At 39.8% G+C, this 22702-nt stretch overlaps 1 protein-coding gene across 5 annotated transcripts in view; it reads left to right on the top strand.

The window, feature by feature from the left end:
• ZMAT4 (zinc finger matrin-type 4) overlaps positions 1 to 22702 on the top strand; it is a 378251-nt gene that overhangs the window by 95239 nt on the left and 260310 nt on the right. The gene's annotated exons all lie outside the window — the stretch shown is intronic.

The raw sequence follows: 22702 nt of genomic DNA on the forward strand, positions 1-22702 counted from the left end.
GTTTAAAAAGTGTTTCAATCTGATTGTGTCACTGTGCACAGAATTAATCAAGTCAGTTTTCTTTGACACTATGTGCACTGGGAAGGCAAGACCATGTTTGAAGAAATAATTATAAAAATCAAATGCTGAATTTGCTGAAGGCACTGAAAAAGCACAGTATGCCTTGCCTCTAGTATTTTAAGAACCTAAATGTCTTTGGAATTCCTTGGCATTGCTGAGATAATTGATATTGGTGATGCTAATTATGGACTAATCAATTTTCTAATTCTGTTGAGGAGGAAACAAAGTTTTGAAATTAATGATGTCACTGTGACTCTATGGCATTTAGAATTTTTCATGAAATGTTTTCTCAGTGAAGGAATATGAGATAATATTTACTATATTAGCACCTGAAAGACCAAAATGTGTTTGCTCAGAAAAGCAATCCTGTAGCTAAAATGTGAATGTGGCAGAGAGGTACATACTCTGTTTCATAAAAATAAAGAGCCATGCCGGCTTGTAAGATCCAGGTTTATTTCTTTCATCTTTGAGGACTTGGAACACTTAGATCATCCATAGCCACTTACATTTGACTCCACAATTCAAGAGGGACTTTTATTTTGTTTTGTTTGAGACAGAGTCTCGCTCTATCACCCAGGCTGGAGTACAGTGGCACAATCTCAGCTCACTGCAACCTCCGCCTCCCGGTGTTCTTAGAGATTCTCCTGCCTCAGCCTCCTGAGTATCTGGGACTACAGGCGTCCACCACCATGCCCGGCTAATTTTTGTATTTTTAGCAGAGATGAGGTTTTGCCATGTTGACCAAGCTGGTTTTGAACTCCTGACCTCAGGTGATCCACCTGCCTTAGCCTCCCAAAGTGCTGAGATAACAGGCATAAGCCGCTGCGCCCGGCTGGCTTTCTTTCTTTCTTTTTTTTTTTTTTGTCCTCACCCCACTACCTCCCCCTGCCCAAGAGAGTTTTATCTTGCTCTCTGGGCATATTCACTCTGGGAAACTGCAAGTTCCTTCTGCTTGTTTTTCTGACAGTGGTACACAGAAAGATACACTGGTTAATGTTCTTATATTTAGGTCAGCCAAATAGCATAAGATCCTAAAGGTGGGTGACTTGCAGCTATTTCTGAGCGTTTTCTTCTAAGTTTGGAGCCTGGTGATAAACAACTGTGATGTGTGCCTGCATTTATTATCCCAACATATTTTTGAACATCTATACTGTGTAAATGTACCATAATAGCTTCTATTTTCTCCTCTATGGGGATTCTAGATTTTAAAAAAACACATCAAAAATCTTGCACTCATTTTGGGTAGGGAATTAAGACAGAAGCAGAAATGACATCCATACAAATGAGAAGGGTGTATGTAGCATTACAGATGCATAAATATGTGCCGTCCATCACAGAGATTTAGGATGCCTTGGTGAGAAAGAAAATACAACTTGACTTATTCTCTATTGAATGAAATGTGAAAATAATATAAAGAACTGCCTGTGTTTTTTGGTAGAGTAGCTCTGTATACATAATATATTTAATAATTAAAAAGGAAATGTGGTTGTTTCGTATACAGAGCAAAGCTCTGTTTGTGGCAGCACATGTCTGAGAATGAAGGCTGCCCAAAGCCAAACTTTAGGAAGCATTGCTTTTCTGTATTTGGACATTTTTCATGTGTGTGATCATGAGGAGCTGCACATCCATGTCATTAAGAAATAAAGTCATTGCTAATGGCCTGAATTAAAAAGAAAGAAAGAGAGAAACAAACAAAGGAAAACTCTGATGTGATGCTTAGTGTTTGCTTCCATAGAGGTTTAGACGTTTGAAACTCCAAGTGCCCCAGTGAGTATTCACACACTGTGGATCGAACTGCCCACATGCAAAAAGTTGCGAATGCTGTTTCTCAAACTGGGTATAACTTTGACATTCTACAAATTCTTTTAGACCTTTACCGTTTTGGTTTTTAAATGCATATATTTTACCAGGTATAAAGATGAAATGTTCCCCTTTTTCATGATAACAATTAAGATATATTTTTTCTAGAATAAGATGAGATTATTGTTATTTTTTCTCAGACAAGGTTCACCAGATCTTTGAGAATTTTGTTCTTGTGAAAACTTTTTTTTTTATTATTATACTTTAAGTTTTAGGGTACATGGGCACAATGTGCAGGTTAGTTACATATGTATACATGTGCCATGCTGGTGCGCTGCACCCACTAACTCGTCATCTCACATTAGGTATATCTCCCAGTGCCATCCCTCCCCCCTCCCCCCACCCCACAACAGTCCCCAGAGTGTGATATTCCCCTTCCTGTGTCCATGTGTTCTCATTGTTCAGTTCCCACCTATGAGTGAGAATATGCGGTGTTTGGTTTTTTGTTCTTGCGATAGTTTACTGAGAATGATGATTTCCAATTTCACCCATGTCCCTACAAAGGACATGAACTCATCATTTTTTATGGCTGCATAGTATTCCATGGTGTATATGTGCCACATTTTCTTAATCCGGTCTATCATTGTTGGACATTTGGGTTGGTTCCAAGTCTTTGCTATTGTGAATAATGCCGCAATAAACATACTTGTGCATGTGTCTTTATAGCAGCGTGATTTACAGTCCTTTGGGTATATACCCAGTAATGGGATGGCTGGGTCAAATGGTATTTCTAGCTCTAGATCCCTGAGGAATCGCCACACTGACTTCCACAATGGTTGAACTAGTTTACAGTCCCACCAACAGTGTAAAAGTGTTCCTATTTCTCCACATCCTCTCCAGCACCTGTTGTTTCCTGACTTTTTAATGATTGCCATTCTAACTGGTGTGAGATGGTATCTCATTGTGGTTTTGATTTGCATTTCTCTGATGGCCAGTGATGATGAGCATTTTTTCATGTGTTTTTTGGCTGCATAAATGTCTTCTTTTGAGAAGTGTCTGTTCATGTCCTTCGCCCACTTTTTGATGGGGTTGTTTGTTTTTTTCTTGTAAATTTGTTTGAGTTCGTTGTGGATTCTGGATATTAGCCCTTTGTCAGATGAGTAGGTTGCGAAAATTTTCTCCCATTTTGTAGGTTGCCTGTTCACTCTGATGGTAGTTTGTTTTGCTGTGCAGAAGCTCTAGAATTTTTTTTTTGCTTACACTTGAGAAATACTGGTTTAAATGATATTATAGTATATCTGAGCCTACTACTCAGTTACTCCTTTTTGGTCTTAATATTTTATTTTATTATTATTATTTTTTAAGACAGAGTCTCACTCTGTCACCCAGGCTGGAGTGCAATGGCCCGATCTTGGCTCACTGCAACCTCTGCCTCCCGGGTTCAAGCAATTCTCCTGCCTCAGCCTCCCAATTAGCTGGGATTATAGGTATGCGCCACCACACCCAGCTAATTTTGTATTTTTAGCAGAGAGACAGGGTTTCTCCATGTTGGTCAGGCTGGTCTCAAACTCCCGACTCAGGTGATCTGCCCACCTTGGCCTCCCAAAGTGCTGGGATTACAGGAGTAAGCCACTGCTCCTGGCCTGGTCTTAATATTTTAAAATTGCTTTTGTGCCAATAATCTCCAAAGTCAGTCAACCAACAATTAAGATTATGAAGGTGATCATTAGATAGATAGATTGACTGATTTATCCATTTCCCAGATATGTTGTGGTTGTGTTTTCAAAATGGACTTCCTTTTTTTTAGGACAGTTTTAGTTCACAGCAACATTGACTGAAAGGTATAAAGATTTCTCATGTATCCCCTGCCCCACACATGCACAGCCTCCCCTATTATCAACATCACCCACCATAGAGGTGCATTGTTAAAAGTAATGAACCTACATTGACTTACATCATTATCACTCAGAGTCCATAGTGTACCTCAGGGTTCACTTTTGGTGTTACATATTCTATGGGTTTGGACAAATGTATAATGATTTGTGTCTAGGATTATAGTATCATACAGAGTAACTGTATTTCCCTAAGAATCCATTGTGTTCTGTCTGTTCATCCCTTGCTCCCCACTAATTCCTGGCAACCACCGATCTTTTTACTGTGTCCTTAGTTTTGCCTTTTCTAGAATGTCATATAGTTGGAATCATACATTATGCAGCCTTTTCAGATTAGCTTCTTAAATGCAGTAAATGCAAGCTGCATTTAAGTTTCCTTCATGTCTTTTCATGGGTTGATAGTTCATTTCTTTTTAGTGATGAATAATAGTCCATTGTTTGGATGTCCCACAGCTTATACCTTCATCTACTGAAGGGCCTCTTGGTTGCTTCCAAGTTTTGGCAATTATGAATAAAGTTGCTATAAATATTCGTGTGCAGGCTTTTTTTGTGGGCACGAGTTTTTCACTCCTTTGGCTATATACCAACGAGTGTGATTTCTGGATTATATGGAAAGAGTATGGTTAGTTTTGTAAGAAACTGCCAAATTGTCTTCCAAAGTGGCTGTACCATTTTACATCTCCACCAGCAATGATGAGAGCTCCTGATGCTCCACATCCAATACTAATGTCAGTGTTCTGGATTTTGGCCATTGTAATATGTAGTGGTATCTCATTGTTATTTTAATTTGCAGTTCCCTGATGACTTCTGATATGGAGCATCTTTTCATATGCTTATTTGCCACCTGTGTACCTTCTTTGGTGAGGTGTCTGTTAAGGTCTTTGGCCCATTTTTTAGTGGGGTTGTGTTCTTGTTGAGTTTTAAGAGTTCTTTGCATATTTTGGATAACAGTCCTTTATCTTTTGGGTAGGGAATTAAGACAGAAGTAGAAATATTTTGCAAATATTTTATCTCAATCTTTGGCTGCCTTTTCATTTTCTCAACAATGTTTTTCACAGAATAGAAATTTTTAATTTTATTAAAGCCCAGCTTGTCAATTTTTTCTTGTATAGATCATGCCTATGGTGTTGCAACTAAAAAATTATCACTGGTCCCAAGGTCATCTAGATATTTTCCTGTATTATCTTCTAGAAATTTCATAGTTGTATATTTTAAATTTAGGTCTGTGGCTCATTTTGTGTTCCTTTTTGTGGAGAATGTAGGGTCTATGTCTAGATTCATTTTTGTTTTGTATGTGGATGTCCAGTTGTTCTAGCACCATTTGTTGAACATACTCTTTTCTTCATTGTGTTGCCTTTGCTCATTTGTCAAAGATCAATTGACTCTATTTATGTGGGTCTATTTCTGGGCTTTTGATTTTGTTCCATTGGTCAATTTGTCTATTCTTTCACCAATACCAAACTGTCTTTATTACTGTAGATTTGTAGCAAATCTTGAAGTCAGATAGTGTCAGTCCTCTGACTGTTCTTCTTTTTCAATATTAAGTTGGATATTTTGTTTTTTTGCCTCTCCGTCTAAACTGTAGAATCAATTTCTAAATTGATTCAAAGTTATCCACAAAATAACTTTTTCAGATTTTGATTGGGATTGAATTGAATCTATAGAATAAATTGGGAAGAACTGATGCCTTGACAATCTTGAGTCTTTCTATCCATGAACATGGAATATCTCTCTATTTATTTAGTTCATCTTTGATTTTCTTCATCAAAATTGTACAGTTTTTCTTATATAGATCTTATACATATTTTGTTGTATTTATAAATAAGTTTTTGTGTGCTAACATTCATAGTATTGTATTTTGATTTCAAATTTCACTTGCTGTTGGTTATAGAAAAATAATAGACTTTTATGTACTAGCCTTGCATTCTGTGACTTTGCTATAATCACCTATGAATTCTAGGGGCCATTTTGTTGATTCTTTGAGATCTTTTATAAAAACAATCATGCCATTTGTGAAGAAGGATAGTTTTATTTCTTTCTTCCCAAAAGGTATACCTTTTATTTCCTTTTCTTTCCTTATTGCATTAGCTAGGACTTTCAGTACGATGCTGAAAAGCAGTGGTGAGAGGAGACATTTTTGTCTTTTTCTGATCTTAGCAAGAAAGATTTGAATTCCTCACTGTTATGTATGATGTTAGCTGAAGGTTTCTTGTAGATGTTCTTTATAATATTGAGAAAATGTTTCTCTATTCCTATTTTACTGAAAGTTCATAACATGAATGGGTGTTGGATTTTGTCAAATGTTTTTTCTGCATCTATTAATAGATCATGTGATTTTTTTTTCTCTTTAGCCTGTTGATGCAATGGATTACATTAATTGATTTTTAAATGTTGAACCAGTCTAGCATACCTCAAATCTCACTTGGTTGTGGTGTATCATTTATTTTGTACATTGTTGGATTTAATTTGCTAATATTTTGTTGGAAAATTTTGCATCTATGTTCATAGGAGATATTGGTCTGTAGTTTTCTTTTTCTTATAATACTGTTTTCTGATTTTGGTACTAGAGTAATGCTGGACTCATAGAATGAGTTAAAAAGCAGCTTATGGAATTATTGAAATTGTTATTATTATTTTTTTAAGACGGAGTTTCGCTCTTGTTGCCCAGGCTGGAGTTCAATGGTGCGATCTCAGCCCACTGCCACCTCTGCCTCCTGGATTCAAGTGATTCTCCTGCCTCAGCTCCCTGAGTAGCTGGGATTACAGGTGTGCACCACCTCACCCAGCTAATTTTTTGTATTTTTTAGTAGAGACAGGGTTTCACCATGTTGGCTACGCTTGACTCGAACTCCTGACCTCAGATGATCTGCCTGCCTCGGCCTCCCAGAGTGCTGGGATTACAGGCGTGAGCCACCGCACCCCACTGAATATATATATATATATATATATATATATTTTTTTTTTTTTAAGAAAGTATCGTCTGAAAGACACCATAGAGAATTGGTATAATTTTTCCTAAAATATTTGGTAGAAGTCATTAGTGAACCCATTTAGGTCTGGTGCTTTCTGTTTTGGAAGGCCATTATTAATTCAATTTCTCTAATATATATAGGCCTATTAACATTATCTATTTCTTCTTGTGTGACTTTTGTCAGATTGTGTCTTTTAAGAAAGTGGTCCCATTTCATCTAGGTTATTAAATTTTTGGACATAGAATTTTTCATGGCATTTTTAAATTATTGCCTTAATGTTCATGAGACCTGTAGTAATGTTCCCTTTTTAATTTCTGATATTAGTAATTTGTGTCATCTCTTTTTTGTTCTTAGCTTTGCTTGAGGCTTATTGATTTTATTCATGTTTTCAAGGAATGAGCATTTGGTTGTGATAATTTTCTCTATAATTTTCTGTTTCTAATTTTATTTATTTTCATCTGCTTGCTTTGAATTTAATTTTTTTCTTCTTTCTAGTTTTCTGAGTTAAAACCTTATGTGATTGATTTTAATTTTTTCCTCTTTTCTAATGTATGCATTCAATGCCATGAATTTTGCTTTAAACACTGCTTTACTGCATCTCACAAATTTTAAGTTGTGTTTTTATTTTCATTTGGTTCAAAATATCTTAACGTGTTTCTTGAGATTTTTTTTGACCCATGTGTTATTCAGAAGTGTATTGTTTAATCTCCAAGTATTTTGGGATTTTTAAACTCTCTTTCTGTTATGATTTCCAGGTTAATTCCACTGTGGTTTGAGAACTGATAGTGATTTCTATTATTTCTATTATGATTTTTTTTTAAAATTTGTTAAGGGGTGTTTTAAAGCCAGAATGTGGCTTATTTTGATGCATGTTCTAAATAAGAAGTTTGAGAATGTGTATTCTGCTGTTGTTGGATGAGATTGTCTATAGATATCCATTATATTCCGTTGATTAATGGTGTTGTGTCGATGTTCTTATTAGTTTCTGCTTTTTGGCTTTGTCCGTTTTGGATAGAGATGTGGTGAAGTGCCCAAGCATAGTAAGAGCTTCGTTTATTTCTCCTTGAAGTTCTATCAGTTTTTACCTCATGTGTTTTGACGCCTTGTTATTAGGTCTGTACACTTTAAGGATTGTTATGTCTTCTTGGAGAATTAGCCCTTTATCATTACATAATACCTCTTTTTATCCTTGATAACTTTTCTTGGGCGTGTGGTCCATCGTTGACTCAAATGCTGTCATGCAGCAAATGACTGTAGTTAGATTAATATCTAATATATTTGTTACTGTTTTCTATCTGTTGCCCTTGCTTTTTGTTTCTGTTTTTATTTTGCACTGGTTTCTATTGAGCATTTTATATGATTCCATTTTCTCTCCTTTATTAACACATTAGTTATTCTTATTTTTTACTCTTTTTATTGCCTGGACTACAGTTCATAATATTCACTTGCAACTAATCCAAGTCTACTTTCAAATAGCACTATACCCCTTCATGGTTGGTGTGTCTCATAATATCAAAATGGTCCTAATCCCTTTCTCCTTTCCCTTGTTTTCTTGCTTTCATTCATTTCACTTATACATACTTATACAATTGAATACATTATTGCTATTATTATTTTGAACAAATTGTTATCTGTTAGATCAATTAGAAAAAAAATTCTTTTATTTTACCCTCATCCATGCTCTTCCTGACTTTATGCAGATCTGAGTTTCTGACCTTTTTTATTTTCCTTTACATGTTTTAAATTGTTTTAAATTTTTAAAATATCTGCCTTTATTTTGTGCATTCAAATGGAAAACCCTTCAGAGAGCCCTCAGAGCCCTCAGGATAAAACTCCAGTGTAAAGAGGCACAAATCTTTAAATTTGGAATAAAGAAAAAACCTTAGTCTTTCTTTTTCTGTCTTTGCTTCTGTCTTTGTCTACACATATCAGAATGGAAAGGGAAAGAGTGAGAGAGACGGACAGACAGGAACAGAAACAGTTTTAAACTACCTAAACATCATTGATCTCTAAATATAGTTTTGGATATCTATCTGTCTGTCTGTCTCTCTCTCTGTCTCCATCCATCCATCTATCTATCTATCCATCCATCCATCCATCTATCCTTCTCTCTGTCTCTCTCTCTCTATTCATCCATCCATCCATCCATCCAGCCAGCCAGCCAGCCATCTATCCTTCTATCTATTTATCAAGATGGAAATGGACACACAGACAGACACAGCAAGAGAGAAGCTAGGCAGGATGCTAAAGGTAAGGCCAGATGGGAATATGTCCCAACTGAGGGGACTGGCCTGAAAAAAGCCCCTTCCAATGGCTAGAAACACAGTTCAAAAACTTGGAGTAGAGAAGAGAGGCGGAGGAAAGTCTGTATGCTGCTAAAACTGCCTTCAGGTTTAACCATCGTTTTATTTACTGATAGAACCCTGTGTCGGTCTAGGTCGAAGCCCTAGGAAGTAATGTTGAGAAATAGTAGCAATAGCAATAAAGGCAAAGGGAAATTAATCTCAGCCGAGTGCTGCTCTGGGAAAGCAGGTAAGAATTATCCACTTTGTCAATGAAGTTTTCTTCTGTCAGAGCCAACAGAAGTTGAAAGTGATCAGGACTACCAGGAGCATCAGCAGGGACCTCTGTGGCTCTAAAGTGGGGTGGATTTATGCAGCATATGGAAACTCAAGGCAGCTCTTCACGGTGGAATCAGTCAGGGAGTAAGAGGTGTTTATTGGTTTCTAGTGTTCTTTTCTGCTTTTCAGCAACGTCTTTTCTCATAAAGCCTGCAAGCGGGGCTTGAAAAATAAGATGTCCTGCCTGCTGTGGGTTGTCATACATTAAAGAGCCTGGCATTGGGACCTTGGAACAGAGCGATGCCAGTCAGCAAGAACACATTCTACTGTGGAGCTTGATAAATGTTTGCCAGGGGAGGAGGAAGAGAACATCAGAAAGTTCTTTCCGAGATGTGTGTGGATCATTAACTTGCAGGTCAGGTCCCTGAGCATATCTGCTCTGGTTTGTGTGTGGATTTCCAGTTCTTTGAAGACTTTCCTAGATCACAAGGAGATGCAGGAAAAAGCCAGTGAGGAGCCTGACCCCTTAGCCTGAAGTAGAGGTTCCCCCTGCCCCCGGTTCTTTGGCGACATACTGTGCCCTCTTGCTTCCCCTGCTAGGAAGCTGGGCTGTGCCTGGTGGAGCAGTGAAGACCCTGGAGAAGAGTGAAGGGCATGGACACCTGATACTGCCTCCCTAGGACCTTGCCTTACCTGCCAGCACCTCAGTGCCCTGGCTTAATTGCCTGGCTCACTCCTTAGAGGGTTCTGACTTGGAATTCAAGGTCTTGCCCCATATCCAAAGGCTGCCTGTCCTAGTGCATGTTCTAATGTTCAACACAGCTACCTCAAAATTGGGGATGCTGCAGGTGAGGGGGCTGTGACCTGTCGACAGATCCCATGCCTGATAAGCTTACTGGTGGCAACATTTCCATTTACTGAGGACTGAGTGCTGTACCAATCTTTCTGTGCATCCTGTCATTTCTTTCTTCCGATGACCTCTCAAGTGGTAGATATCTCAATTTTGCATGCTGTTCCTTAGAGGAAATTGTAGCTCATGGAAGTCCTGTAATGTGCACAGCTACAATATCTGGGCCCTGTTATTTTGCAAATTCTCCAAATACCACCGTCCTTAGTCTTGTCACTCACCCCCCTCCCTTCGCTGTCTGAGGTTAAAGGACAGGTGACAATGCAGTTGAGTTCAATTGTGGTCTCTTTAATTCAGTAAGGATGTATTGGGCTCTTAGAATGTGCCAAGCAGTGAGCCTGGGGCCCAGCACGCAGGATGGGCAGTAATGTCGGCACTGTCTGGGTAATGGCATGGAACTCCTTGAGGCCAGAGATTAATGTGTGAGGCACAAGTGTCATATCACTCAAGTGGCCCTAAGTGCACCGGCAGAGGTACACTGCTCAGACAGGTGCTGGTGCTTTTTTTGGTGTTAGTGGCTAGTGGAGTAGGATGTGATGTGGTGGACAGGCCCGGATTCACAGAGGCACTGTGAGGTGGGATCTGCAGAGTGAATGAGGGTTCAGTGGTTAGACAAGGGGAAAAGGACACTCCAGGTGGATGGCACAAAAGCTCAGAGCTCTGAGTGCATGGAAATGGTGTGCAGTGTAGCTTTGCTGGAGCACAGAGTGAGGGGAGTGAGTCTGGGAAGCTAACCAGGGGCGATTCCCTGCCTGTGGCCCCTGGAGGTGAAGATCAGGCGAACTGGCTAAGGAGGGGCCAGTTAGCCAGTTATGGGGCTGGAAGGCCTTGTGCTGCATGGATCCTGCCCTGAGAAGGAGATGAGATCTCCGAGCACAGCAGGTGGCTGTCTGTTCTGGGACTTCATGCAGTTTCCCTGACACCCAGAAGAAAGAGAGAAAACAAGGTGACCTCTGACTGAAAGGGGAAAGAATTCCAGACTAGATCTGATGAAGAAGCAAAAGGGAATACTGTGAAAAATGTTTCAGACTTGCAATTCCAGGCACCTTCACCTCTCCAGTCTCTGCAGCAGCTGTGCGGGGCGGGGCCGGGGAGGGAAAGAGATACCATTCTAACTAGTGCATTTAAGGGAGAACTGTAGGTCTGCAGTTTTGAAAGTTTTTCTTTCTTTCTTTTCTTTAAATACCACAGAGACAGTGATAAAGAGCTGGGTGAGATTCAAGGGTTCTGGTTAGCAGACCGCCACTTGGCGAGTTGCTGACTTCAGCACTTGCTCTCTCCCTTCCTCAAGTGCTTTTCTCCTCCTCTGCTAAATACACAAAAAGAAGCACCCTGACATGAAATATCAATGTTTTTTGTTTTCATTTTTCAGTACTGATCTGAGTAAATCATGTCAGGTTCATTTATTGGGAAGGAAAATGTGGCATGGCAGGGGATATGCCTTGAGGTGAGTGTCATGTTTAAGCAGAGCAGACAACGGTGGGGCCGGTTTCCTCTCCCTGGGGAGCCTCTTGGAGCCTGCTGTGAGGTGCATGGGCGCTGTGGATGCACACTGGGTATCTGTTGATATACAGGCTTTCAAGGCCGGTTAAATATGGAGTGGAAACGTCCCCTTTCTTTGTAGCTGCATCAGCCCCTGAGAGTCAGCCAGAGGGGGAGAGCTGGGTTGTTCTGAGGAGGGGCTTCACAGACCAGAGTTGCTATTCTCTATCTCTTCACACACCAGAGTTGCTATTGAAGACTCTGAGTGAGAAGAAAGTGGGAAAGAAGAAAGTGTGGAAAATTAAGAAGCTTTGATTATATATTTTAAGCACTTCTTTTGCTTTTCAGGTTCATTTTCTAACAGGAAGGGACCAAAACTGGTCTAGGCAGTGTCTTGGCTAAATGCTATGATACTTGTGGTGGTAGTGAATGGAATATAAAACATCCCTTTGGACGCTCAAGAATGCCATCAGTTTGCAATTTGCAGAACAGAAAATGTTTATTATAAAGTATGGAGAAATTTTTATACGCAACATTAATGCAATGGATTGTATAAAATAAATCTGGGGAGTGAAAGTTTATATCCTGAGTTCCTGAGTCTCAGACCTTTAAATCAATACTCCACTCCACTGATGAGAGCAGTTTCCTAACTGATGCATCAGTACAGCCAGTCAAAACATAAAAGGAGCCCCCAGGGAGGAAGCAGGTGTGATACTAAATTCTCCTCTCAGCCTAGGGACAGCCTAGGCTCTGAATTGAATTTCTGTAACTGTAAATTCTGGAGTTAACTATGTTGGCCAGAAATTGCAGTAAAAAACAGTCTCATGGTCTGGTGATCATGGTATTCATAAGGATCCCTTACAGCTTTTAATTCGTGTCCTTGGCTGCCTGATGGACAGACCTCGTGAGGTTTGTATTTGTGTCTTTAGGAGTCAGGTGTGCCAGGGCCTCTTTGCATGGGTGTTTCACGTGAGTGTGCAAACCATTGGCCACAACTGCTCTTGGAGGTTTGCCCCCAGATCAGCTGCAATGATCGGATGCTTGGCTATAAACATGGACTCAAGGTTAGGGCTTTCAAGGTAAGGGCTAAGTCCAGAGTAGATGTGTGATTAGACTAGGGTCTGGGGAGTTATACCATAATGCCAGGATCATAGAATGGCATTGCTGATGAGACATTGGTAAGTGGAGAAATAAAGGCGCAGAGAGGACTTCTGAGGCTTTGTCTTAGGTTCCTAAGCTAAGACAGAGTGTTTCTGCATCTGTCACCCTCCCTCTTCTGAGCTTCCAGGGCCATCTAGTCCTCCTCTGCTGTCAGGAAAATGAGATTCCATTTGCCACTTTTGCCCAATGCCCACCCCCACCCCCACCTGTAAGCCCTTGTCTTCACATGAACGCAATCATTGCCACACAAAAGCACAACACCTTGACGATGACAGCTGGCCGTTTGTGTCCCCAGCTGAGACAAAGACCCAGAGAGGAGAAAACTGATCCACAGGGGAGGGACATGCCTGACCTGGGAACACCTGTGTCCATTGGGGAAAGGAGAGTTAGAAAGGCAGCGGGACTGTGTATGTGTCTCACAGCATCAATGAGCTAAAACCCAGACCACGCTGCCCTGCGGTTTCCTGCGCCAGGCCATGTGCTCTGCTGTTGGGCTTCATTTCTTCTGTAGTTGTCTTTCCCCCGTCCCTAAGACAGGGAGGCAACACCAAGCCCAAGTAAACTCCCCTAGAAGAAGGCTGATAGAGAAGCAGGACTGTGGGCTATTCTGTAGAGAGTGCCTGGAGTCATCTGGCTGGAGAAAGACTTTGTGAAATGCAATGTAGTGTGTTTCCTTTCTGGGTGCCCTAGGTTTCAATGAGTAGTCAGAACCAAGACACATAGTGCTATATGGTGTGTTGGGTAACTCCATGTCTGAGTCAGGGGAGATTCTGATGCCTCCAAATGCCCATGGAGTCTCTGTAGCCTACGGTGCCAACAAGCTATTTCTCATCCATGTGCATGAGGTCAGTTCTTCCTAAAAGTATCTTACCCTGTAAGAAAGTGAGGCTTGTTACCCAAGTTCTGCACCACATTATGCATCAACACTAATGCATCAGTGCATTTGATTAAATGATATTTATGTTTGAGTTCAAAAATTTCCAAAAAACATAAAAAAAAATTGCCTTTTGATGTCTCCTAAGGCAGCTGGCAGAGAACTAATTGCAAGGGAAATTCCCTTTGGTGAAAGTGGACATTCTGCTTAACTGAATGAGAATACCCGGGGGTGGGGAGAAATAAACATGCTTTGTTTTCCACAGAAGGGAGCTTGCATATGTCCTTGAGGAGTGTACAGATCTGGGGCAGAAAATACACAAATATGTGCTTCTACTAAGAGATCCCAAGGAGGGGCGAGTCCGTCACACTTTTCCTGAAGAAGGTGACAAGAGGAATTCAGATGGATTGTAATTACAGATGTCACATCTCAGGGGACCCCTCAACCTTGAGAAACCTCAGGGCTTAGACAAACGACATAGATACAAATCAGTGGCTCTGGTCCTCACAGACCAGCAGGTTTGAAAACATTGGGGACATTACTTGTCATGAGCAATTCATTTTACTTGGAAATGTTTGCAAGTGTTGGACTTTTCGGCATGACTTGGAGATGAGATTAAACATCACGAGAGCTTTAGAAACACCCCCAAATGGAAAATTTGTAACGCTTGAAAGGAAGCAGCAAATTCGCAAAAGGATTTCAAGGCTGTTGTTAAATCATGCTATTAGGAAAGAAAGGTCAGCCCTTGCCCGATTGGAAAATCGATGGAGCGTGGCTCTGGAACTTGTCTTCCTCCTTGTGTGGACAGCGAAAGATGGCATTCCCCCTCCAGGGGCACACGGCCTATTCTGTGCCTTCTCTCAACTGTCCTTCAGTCTTCTTACCTGGCAATGAAAGGCAAAGTAGGGTTTTGTTTGTTTGTTTGTTTTTTGTTTCTGTATTTTTAAATTCACAGACTTATTTTTGTGCTCAGTTTTAGGTTTACAAAAAATTGAGCGAAAGTACCCATGTACCCCCTCTCACCACAGTTTCTCTCTGTTATTAATATCTTGCATTAGTGTGGCACATTTGCTGCAATTAATGAGCCCACATGGACACATCATTATCACCCAAAGCCCACTGTTGCGCTCAGGGCTCACTCTGTGTTATATCTTTGATGAGTGTTGACAAGTACGTAATATGTATCCACCATCACAGTATCATACAGAGCAGTTTCCCCAGCTGAAAAATCCTGTGTGCTCTGCCTATTCACCATCCCCACACCCCTCAGGCAACCACTGATCTTTTTGCCATGTCCATAGTTTTCCATTATTTAGAACATTATATAGCTAGTATCATATAGGATGCAGCCTCTTCAGATTGACTTCTAGTACTTAGTAATACGCATTTAAGTTTTCTTTATATCTTTTCATGGCCTGATTGCTTATTTTCTTTTCCTCCCCTCTCTTCCCCTCCAGTCCCCTCCCCTTCCCCTCCTCCCCTCCCCACCTCCTCCCCTCCCCTCCCCTCCCCTCTCCTCCTCTCCCCTCTCCTCCCTTCCCCTCCCCTCTCCTCCTCTCCCCCTCCTCCTCTCCCCTCCCCTCCTCTCCCCCTCCTCCTCTCCCCTCTCCTCCCCTCCCCTCTCCTCCCCTCCCCTCTCCTCCCCTCTCCTCCCCTCCCCTTTCCTTCCTTCCTTCCTTCACTCCCTCCCTCCCTTCCTTTCATTCCTTTCCTTCCTTTCCTCCCTCCCCTACCCTCTCCTCCCCTTCCCTCCCTCCCTCTGTCCCTTCCTTCCTTCCCTCCTTCCTTCCTTCCTTCCTTCCTTCCTTCCTTCCTTCCTTCCTGAATACTATTCCATTGTATGGATGTGCCATGGTTTACCTACTAATCTATTGAAGGATATCTTGGTTGCTAATGGCAAGATTTTTAATCTTATCATTATATTAGTATTACTGAACTTGAGAGGGGAAAGTGGCCAATTCAGGGATAATATAACTATTTATAGTCTCCTTTTTAAAAATAAAACAAGACTTTTGTCAGTTTATAAAAGAAATAAGGTTGAACCATATGAAATTGCCAATATTTAATCCTTTTTTCACATACAAAAATAGTAGTTTCATATGGTTCAACACAGCATATGCTCACAGTATATAGCTCACATACAGAAATGTAGAATATTGAAAGTGAAACATAGGATTTTTTTGTAGGTAAGGAAATATAAAATTAATGTAAAAGTATTTTCTGCCTCAAAGTCCAGTCAGACTAGTTTCAACCCCATAGCTAGTTTTAGTCTTTTTAATCCCAGAAGAGGTGAACTCATTGCATGCTGTGGGTGGATAGCAACACTGGTGGATTTTGAAGCAACCCACCCAGACATGGAGTTATGGCCCCTCTGCTGTGCAGCGGCCCTCCTGAGGAAGTTAGCTGGTGCTCATAGCTATCCAATTTATTGACAAGCCAGTGGACACCAGGGCACAGGGCTGGCTCCTATAGCTTCCTTGTCTGTGGGCTATAAGGGAGAGCTTCAATTTCTCAGGCTAAGACAAAACATGGCAGAATATGCTGCTCAGTGTAGTGAAAAGTGTGCTGGTCTTAGAGTCAGTAGTTGGTCAATAGCTATTATTTAAAAAAATCTATGTTCTGAGTTCTGGAGATTTAGCAGTGAGCAATTCAGACTATTCCCTGCCCTCAACAAGCTTATATTGCAGAATGCTGGATGTGGGTGTGGGGAACTACATGAGCAGAAGATGGCCCAACTCAGCCATGAGCCAGGGCGAAGGACCTGTGTGACCTTGGCTGGTTGCTCAGCCTCTCTGAGCCTTAGGGTTTTTGGAGGATCAGAGGAGATGGGCTATTCATAGTATACATGAAATCACTTTGTAAATTGTACATTACTCTCTCAGTGTAGTGTCTGTGGTTATCTGTTTTCAAACTATAACCCTCTGCTTTGGAAGCGGGATTTCCCAGGCTTAAGTACTTTGGAGCTCCTAGGAGAGCTTCCATGTTACCTCTTATTCCATCATGATTTTGGAACCTGGTCACATCTGTGCTCCCCTGCACTCTCTGGATGCCATCCCGTGCTCCTCCACTCCCTTCTGAACATCTGTTCCCTCAGTGGGTTCTGGATATTTTTTCTAGAAGTTTTATTATTTTAGGTTACACAGTTAGATTTATAATCCATCTTGAGTTAATTTTTAATACTGTGCTGTTATAGATCAAAGTTAATTCTTTTGCTTATGGATATCCAGTTGCTTCAGCATCTTTTATTGGAAAGAGCAGCCTTTCTCCATTGAATTACCTTTGCTTCTTTTTCAAAATCAGTTGACCATATAAATGTGAATCTCTTTCTGGCCACTGTGTTCTGTTTTCATTAATCTGTTGGTGTATATTGATAGCAATACCACACTGTCTTGATTACCATAGCTTTTTGATAATCTTGAAGCAGGTAGTGTAAGTCCTCTATCTCTGTTCTTTGCTTTCACGGTTGTTTTGGCAATTCTAAGTGCTTTGCATGTTCAAATGCATTGTAGAATCTGTTTGTCAAATTCTACAAAAAATGGCTACAGAGGTTTTCATTGGAATTGCATGGAATCTGTAAGTAACTTGTCAGATAATTGACATCTTAACAATATCAAGTCTTTAATCCATAGTATTAATATATCTCTCAATTTTTTTGTTTTCAATTTCTCTCAACAACGTTTTGTATTTTTTAGTGTATAGGTCTTGCACATATTTTGTCAGATTTATCCCCAAATATTTCATATTTCTGATAGTATTATAAATGGTATTTAAACAATTAAATTATAAATGTTATTCTTTAAAATTTAAATTCTCTATGATCACACCACTGCACTCATTCTGGGTGACAGAATGAGATCCATCTTTTTAAAAATATCAATTTCTAATTTTGTGTTGCTAGTATGTAGCAATGCAATTGGTTTTAGATATCAATCTTGTATCCTGAAACATTGCTAACCTACTAATTAGATCTAGAAGCTTTTAAAACCATTGTTAGCCTACCAATTAGATCTAGAAGCTTTTAAAATAGATTCTGTATTTTCTACTGCTACAATCATGTTGTTTGAGAATAAAAACAGGTTTTTTTCTTTATTTTGTGGAAATAAATGAAGACCATCCAAATGAAAACAAACAAAGTGTATTTATTCAGAGCTTGCTATAGCAAGAGAGTCAGCCACAATCATTTGTGTTTAACAGAGACTCAAAGGCAGGCAGGGGAGTGGGGAAGCTTCATGGTGGAAAAGAGAGGGAATCATGTATGCCTTGACTGGAAGTGATTGGCATGGGGAAGCTTTAAGTGGGTTAACTAGAAGTGCGGCAGTGTACATGACTGGTTTGGGGTGGATATTTGGCTTTTTTTCCAGTTGGTTCTAAGTTGGAAGTGGGAGCAATATGAGAAAAGCTGTCAATTACTCATTATATTCTGGCTGTTCTGTGCTGATTGCTACAGGAGTTATTGTTTGGCTTTCTGGGCTGTCTGCTACACAGTAGTTTGCCTTCCTGGACTCATTACTGCAGATAGTAGGTTGGCTTCCCAGGCTGATTGCTACAGTTTGTGGGTCAGAGTACTATTTGTTTTTAATTTTTAATTTTTGTGGGTACACAGTAGGTATGTATATTTATGGGGTACATGAGATATTTTGATACAGGTATACAATGCATAGTAATTACATCAGGGTAAATGGGGTCTTCATCCCCTCATGAATTTGTCTTTTCTTTGTGTTACAAACAGTCCAATTATACTCTCCTAGTTATTTTAAAATGTATAATAAATTATTGTTGACTCTAGTCACCCTGTTGTGCTATCTAATTTTTGTTTTTATATATGATCTGACCATTGTCCATTTGCATATTCAGTCTTTCATTTTGCAATTTTGATGCACCGAATTTCTTTTTCTTGCCTTATCATGCTGGCTAGAACTTCCCAGTACAATATTGCATATAGAAAGGGTGACAGTAGACACCTTTGCCTAATTCATCTTGGAAAAAACATTCAGCCTTTCACCATTAAGTACAATGCTAGCCGCAGGTTTTCATAGGTGCCTTTTACAGGGGTGAGGAAGTTTCCTGCTATTCCTAGTTTGCTGAAAGTTTTCTTTTTAAAATCAGTTTATGTTTGAGTTTCTCACACCCTTTTTTTTTGGCATCTATTCCAGTTGCCATGTTGATGTGAGTTTTCTTCTCCCTTCTTCACCTTCCCTCTCTCCTCCCTCCCTCCCTCCCTTCCCTCCCTTCCCTTCCCTTCTCCTTCCTTCCTTCCCTCCCTCCCTCCCTCCCTTCCTCCTTTCCTTCCTCCCTCCCTCCCTTCCTCCCTCCCTCCCTCCCTTTCTCTCTCTCTTTCTGTAGGTATGATAAATTCTATTAATTGATTTTTAAATGTTAAATCTACCTTGGATTCCTGGGACAAATGTCCCTTGGTCATGATGTATTATTCATTGTATATGTCCTTATATTTGATTTGCTAAAAATTTGTTAAGAATTCTTATATCTATGTTCATGTATATCAGTTTGTGTTTTTTTTTCCCTTGTAATGTCCTTGTTTTTGATATCAGAATAATACTGGCATCAGAATGAGTTGGAAAGTATTCTCTCTTTTTCAATTTTGGGAAGAGTTGGTGTACAATTGGTGTTTTTTTTGGTTAATGTTTGGTAGAATTTCTTAGTGAAACCATTCAAATGTGATGTTTCCTTTGTGAAAAGATTTTAACCACAAATTTAATTTCTGTCACCCAGCTGAGACTGTGCAGTGGTGCAATCTCAGCTTACTGCAAGCTCTGCCTACTGGGTTCACGCCATTCTTCTACCTCAGCCTCCTGAGTAGCTGGGACTACAGGCACCCGCCACCACGCCTGGCTAATTTTTGGTATTTTTTAGTAGAGACGAGGTTTCACCATGTTAGCCAGGATGATCTCGATCTCCTGACCTCGTGATCCGCCTGCCCCGGCCTCCCAAAATGCTGGGATTACAGGCGTGAGCCACCGTGCCTGGCCTATTTATTCTTAAGTAAGCTTTGGTAGTTTGTTTTTTCAGGTAATTTGCTCATTTCATCTAAGTTGTAGAATTAATTGGCAGAGTCATTTATAATATTACTTGATTATTATTTTAATATATGTAGAAGGAGTCATGTTTTTTTATCTCTCATTCCTGATATTCATGATTAGTGTCTTTTCTCTATTTGTTTCCCCATTGGTCTGACTAGAGATTTATCAGTTTTACTGATCTCAGAGAACCAGCTTTTGCTTTCATTGATTTTCTCTTTTGTATTTCTATTTTTGTTTTCTTGATTTCCACTCTAATACTTATATTTTTTCCTTTCTTCTGCTTTCATGAGGATTAATTTATAGTAGTCCTCCTTATCCATGGCTTTGCTTTCCACAGTTTCAATTACCGTCAGCCAACCATGGTCTGAAAACATTACATGGAAAATTCTAGAAATGAACAATTCATAAGGTTTAAGTTGCATTCTTTCCTGAGCAGCACATGAAACCTCACACCATCCAGCTTCATCCCGCCCTGGCTGTGAATCCTCCCTTTGCCCAGTGTCTCTGCACTGTGGGTGCTCTCTGCCTGTGAGTCACACTTGTAGACCTCACGGGTTGTCAGATCCACTGATGAGGCCTCACCATGCTTGTGTCCAAGTCACCCTTACTTGACTTAATAATGGCTCGAAAGCACAAAAGTAGTGGTGCTGGCAACTCAGATACGCCAAAGAGAAGCTGTAAAGTGTTTCCTTTAAGTGAAAACATGAAAGTTCTCAACTTAATAAGGACAAAAGTTGTATGCTGAGGTTGCTAAGATTTACATAAGAATAAATCTTCCATCCATGAAATTGTGAAGAAAAAGAAATTTGTGTTACTTTTGCTGTCTCCTTTCAAACTACAAAAGTTATGACCACAGTGTGTGATAAGTGCTTAGTTAAGATGGAAAGGCATTAAATTTATTGATGGATGACATGGACAGAACATGTTCTGATTGACAGCGATGGGGATTGGCACTATCTGTAGTTTCAGGCACCCACTGCGGGTCTTGGAACATATTCTATAAAAGAAGACTGCCGTACTGTTCTTTTTCTAGTTTTATAAGGTGCAAGCTGAGGTCATTGATTTCAGATCTTTCTTCTTTTCTATTATAAGCATTTAGTGCTGTAAATTTGGGATGGCATTTCAAAGTCTCCATATAATGAATACGGAGTGTTAAAATTGATTGGGACACTTGAAATTCTCATGTTCTATCTTTACATTTTACAGTTAAGGAAACATATATTAGTCAGCATTTTACAATTAATTTATGTACCACTCTTGGTGTTTATTGAAAAAATTTCTTGGGTGAAACCAGTTTTGGAATGTTACCTATCTTTATATTCAGAGACAGACTCTGTCTGTTCTGTTTTAATCTTGTTAACTGAATCCAAAATTACATTCTAGTTACTCTTTGTGGACCTAGAACAGCCTTCAGTGAAATGCAATCCCAATTTTCTTCTGTAAGCACAGTCTGTTTGTTCCCATCTATCCTAGGGTCCAGAATTCTTGAGGAAGGGGAATTTCATTAGACATACTAAGCCAAAAGAAGATGTCACACTGAAGAAGGTGGCTGTGTGAATTCTGACCAGTAAGTTGGGAGGCACAAGGACTGAATGAGGATGGTTAATGAACGGATGTTCACAGAAGGAGATGCTGAGATTTCACAAGAGAATAACCAGAACGTGCATGCTGGCTGTTCTTTGTTTTGGTAGCAATAACTCAACCAAAATACTTCACATTCCAGATTACTCAAGCAGGTATATTTTGACCCTTGTTTGTATACGGTATGCATCAGAGGTTTGAAGAATGAATGAATGAATGAATGAATGAATGTATTTCTGTGTACTATTTACCTTCTATAATTCATAACCATTGAACTTTTCTCATAGCTGAAATATAGCATAACTTGTTTTTCTTTTTTTGGTAGAATTGGTTTAATCTAGTAGAAAAAACCTACGAATATTAATAGGACTCAAACCTTTGTCAATTTCCTTTCTCACTTTGGCCCAATTTTGTAAATTCACTCTCAGCAGAGAGGAGTAAGATTAGAAATACCAGAAATTGGATTGAAATGTAACTTAGAATCAACACATCACCACCCCCTTGTTGAAGTCCAGAAGAAAGGGCTGTGCAGAAGAGAACAGATGGTTGTGTTTAAGGCACTAATTTCTCTGGCTTCCTAATTCAGCAAGGAAGAAAGGAATCCGCAGCCACAGCCTCCCCTTGGCTGCTGTGTTTTGTCATGGAAGTCAGAAACAACTGCAGTGGGCTGTCGAGGAGCTGAAGGCAGCTAAACCCTCTCTCCTTTAAAAAAAAAATAATGGTCATCATTTTCCACCCTTATTAACCAGTTTTCAGAATCTTAGTACATTTCTATGAAACAGCAAATTAGTTAGCAGGTAAAAAAAAGTGGGCCAGGCTTATCTGAAATCTAGCTAAGAGCAGATGGTGGGAGGGAAAGGGTTATGCATGGTACTGCATAATGTGGTGCCCAATAACGTTAGGATGAAGACTTTATTATTTTCCCTGGATGAGAAAATGTCCAGCCTGAATGCATGATTACACTGGTTAAACACTTCTCAGTAGTTTTGGACTAACTTTATATGTGCATATTTATCTGTAGGCTGACTTTTATGAAGAGACTGAATCAAAATTAGATTGTCAAAAATGATGAGGGTCAGGAAGAAATTATAGAATCCTGACCATGTGTTTGAGAAAGACAAGCAGAACTGAGTTTGACAGACACTTCTGTTTCCTTTGCTTTAACTTCAGTCTGAGACAGTGAGATTAATTAATATACCAGAGGTAATCATTTCAAACCAAGGAGCGTTTTTTGGACACCTACAGTACATTGTACCTTGTTAGAATATAGAAGATCTAACATGCACTGTTCTTTGCCAAAGGGTTGTGGTTTGGAACCACATGAGACAAGCTGGGCAGTTATTAATCTGTCTTTTATGAATTGCCGAAATGAAA

The sequence above is a fragment of the Gorilla gorilla genome, chromosome 7 (assembly GCF_029281585.2).
Source record: "Gorilla gorilla gorilla isolate KB3781 chromosome 7, NHGRI_mGorGor1-v2.1_pri, whole genome shotgun sequence".
Classification (NCBI taxonomy): domain Eukaryota; kingdom Metazoa; phylum Chordata; class Mammalia; order Primates; family Hominidae; genus Gorilla; species Gorilla gorilla.